Source organism: Pongo pygmaeus, chromosome 19, assembly GCF_028885625.2.
Source record: "Pongo pygmaeus isolate AG05252 chromosome 19, NHGRI_mPonPyg2-v2.0_pri, whole genome shotgun sequence".
NCBI classification, from domain to species: Eukaryota; Metazoa; Chordata; class Mammalia; order Primates; family Hominidae; genus Pongo; species Pongo pygmaeus.
The window spans coordinates 1,788,972-1,792,690 of NC_072392.2; positions in this window are offsets into that span (position 1 = coordinate 1,788,972).

Below are 3,719 nucleotides of genomic sequence, written 5' to 3' on the forward strand. Positions count from 1 at the left end.
TGCCCCCGCGCCGGCCACCGCTGCCCAGCGCGCAGGTCCCTGCCGGATCCCCGGAGGCTCTCCTGCCCCCACTTTACAGACGTGAACACTGAGGCGGAGGGTGGGGGACGTGGGGCCAGCTCGCCTCCTCCTGGGCTCGCCGGGATGTGGCCTCCGAGGTCGCCGCGGCGCTTTCCTGCCCAAGCGGGGGCTGCCGGAGCGCCCGGGCCCCGCTCGCCTCGCGGGCCTCGCAGCAGAGACGGGGACAGGGGCGGCCTCGCGCGCACGGAGACCCCGGGGTGGGGGTGGGGGTGGGGGTGGGGCTGTGCGAGGGCCCTAAAAACGCTGGGGGCGCGGGTTTGACGCACTCTCCCGGCAGCTGAAGAAGACCCAGGAGCCCCTTTATTCTCTGCGCCCTCATCCCACGCGCAGAACAGACACAGGCCCTGCCCTCATCGAGGGTTCCAGTCCGCTGTGCACAACTAAGAGCTGCTCCCCCTTCCCTGCACGAAGACATCCTCTCACACACAGGGCGGGGACCACTCCACAGCCCCTTACAGCGATGTTCACTCGCCCCAGAGAGCTGCTCACACCACAGTCTACACCAGACACATGCGCTCTCTCTCTCACACACACAGACGTTGCACTGAATGTGTGCTCATCACAGAAACACACACACACGGGCCGGGCGCGGTGGCTCACGCCTGTAATCCCAGCACTTTGGGAGGCGGAGGCGGGCGGATCAAGAGATCAAGAGTTCGAGACCAGCCTGGCCAACATGGTGAAACCCCGTCTCTACTAAGAATACAAAAATTAGCCGGGCGTGGTGGCGCGTGCCTGTGATCGCAGCTACTCGGGAGCCTGAGGCAGGAGAATCTCTTGAACCCGGGAGGAGGAGGTTGCAGTGAACCGAGATCGAGCCACTGCACTCCAGCCTGAGCAACAGAGCAAGACTCTTTCTCGAAAAAAATAAAACACACACACACACGCAAGAACTGCCCCATCCCTATCCACGTATGTGCACATGCAGCTTCCAACACCCATACACAAAGAGCTGTTCACCCACTGCCACCCTGTACATGTCGGTGTACACACAAGCACACACGCACACAGAACATCCAGCCTCTTCTTCCTGTCCCTGCACACATGCACAAATACACACTGCAGTGCCCACTCCCTATACATGCCCCCCCAACACACACACACGCACGGGCACACATACTCTTGCGTGCTGACTGCAGGCGGCTGGGGAAGAGCTGCAGCCTCCAGCCTTGCTCCTATTTAAAGAGAAGCATTGCTGGAAAAGGAACAAAAGCAAAGCTGGCTATAAATAGCCACCTCCCTCCCGGCTTTTCCTGCCCTCCGGCCTCACGGCCTTGCCTCTTCTCTCCTGTCTAGGGCCCAGAGCAGCCGGGGCAGGCCTGTCCCCAGGGCGGCAGGCAGTGGGGCCCTGGAGGCCAGGTGGCCAAGTGCTGACCACTGGTCAGGCCAGTGTCCCTGAGCCTGGATGGGTGCAGGAGCACAGGCCGGCCACCTGCAGCCAGCCCTGTGTGCATGTACCCAGCACAGAGGGAGGGAAGCCTGCTTGGGCCAGGGCTGCTGCCTCAGCAGAACTGCAAAGGCTGACAGCTGTGTCAGGGAGAAGGCGTGTCTGCCAAGCAGCAGCCACCGCTGCCCCAGGTGTCCCTACCCAGCCCGGCCAGGCCTTTCCTAGTTTGCTTCCTGGGTTGGCTCATGGAGCCCAGAGCCAAGGATATTGGGTGCCTTGTTAGGAAGCAGGATGGGGCAGAGGAAGGAATGTCAGGACGGGAGGCAGGGAAGGGACACACAGTCCTACTTTGGGTTCCAGTTTTTGTTTATTTGTTTGTTTTTTTAAGATGGAGTCTCTCTCTGCCGCCCAGGCTGGAGTGCAGTGGCACGGTCTCGGTGCTACCTCTGCCTCCTGGGTTCAAGCGATTCTCACGTCTCAGCCTCCCGAGTAACTGGGATTACAAGCACATGCCACCATGTCCAGCTAATTTTAGTATTTTTATTTATTTATTTATTTATTTATTTAGAGACTGATTTTCGCTTTTGTTGCCCAGGCTGGTGTACAATGGTGCGATCTCGGCTCACCTCCGTCTCCCAGGTTCAAGTGATTCTCCTGCCTCAGCCTCCCGAGTAGCTGGGATTACAAGTGTGTGCCATCACATCCGGTTAATTTTTGTATTTTTAGTAGAGACAGGGTTTCACCATGTTGGCCAGGCTGGTCTTGAACTCCTGATCTCAGGTGATCCGCCCAGCTCAGCCTCCTGAAGTACTGGGATTACAGGAGGGAGCCACTGCACCTGGCAGGGTTCTTTCTGGTTCTATTACCTGCGGGTCCAGCGGCCTTGGGCAAGGCTCCGAATCATACCACCCAGCCTCACCTTCAACCCCTCTTGGAGGGATGGTGGGGATACTGCATGAAAACAGCTGTGGAGGGTCATGGAATAAGAGAGGTGACAGGCTGCCCTCTGTGTCTGAGAATAACTTGATAAAGATAACAATAATAATGTTTTTCATTTACTTTGTTTTTATTTTTTTGTAGAGATGGGGTCTCACTATGTTGCCCAGGCTGGCATTGAACTCCTGGGTTCAAGTCATCCTCCCCTCCCAGCCTCCCAAAGTGTTGGGAGTACAGGTGTGAGCCACCACGCCTGGCCTTTCATTTACTTTGTATTTAACATGTGCCAGACACTGGACTATGTTTAGCTTATTTGATCCTCTGTTTTTTGGTTTTTTTTTTTTTTTTTTTGAGATGGAGTCTCGCTCTGTCGCCCAGGCTGGAGTGCAGTGGTGTGATCTGGGCTCACTGCAAGCTCCGCCTCCCAGGTTCACGCCATTCTCCTGCCTCAGCCTCCCGAGTAGCTGGGATTACAGGCGCCTGCCACCACGCCCGGCTAATTTCTTTTTGTATTTTTAGTAGAGACGGGGTTTCACCATGTTAGCGAGGATGGCTACGATCTCCTGACCTCGTGATCCGCCCGCCTCGGCCTCCCAAAGTGCTGGGATTACAGGCATGAGCCACCGCGCCTGGCTTTATTTGATCCTCTGTAAGGTAGGCACTATTTATATTCCCATTTTCCAGATGAAGAAACTGAGACTCAAGTGCTTGTCCCAAGGTCACACAGGCCCCTAAAGCACATGCTGCACGGTAGAACTGGGTCTTTCTGAGACCAAAGGCCGCCTTCCTATGTCCTGTACTGCTGGGGACTAGGGCATCCTTGTTCTCGAGCAGCCCCTCCTCAATGGGCAGTGGAGAGCTGGGCCGGGCTAGGCTGCCTCCCCCAGGACTAGACGGGCTGCGGGAAGGGGTGGCTGCGGGATTCTCCCCTGCTAAGGTCCCCACTCGGGGTTTGCGGTATCAGCCCACGCCTGTCCTCGGCTCCCCTGAGGGGCCTCTTCACTTCAGCCCTGGGGAAGGGGAGGGGAGGGGAGGGAGTAGGGGGAGCTGAGGCAGACCTACTTTCAAGGTTTTAATCCTTTTTGCTTAAAGGATTTTTTTTTTGCTTGGGAAAGACTTGGTCTGATCAGAGGAGAGACGCAGGGAGCTGACAAGCTTCGGAGGATGGGGGGTGATGAGGAGAAAGAAATACATATTTATTACCCTCAATTATTAAAAAATAGATGGTACGAGATCTTAGGTCCTGGCAGACACTGCAGCGGCATTTCTGCAAGGACTATCTTCTTTCCTTCCTTCTTTCCCTTTCTTCCTTCCT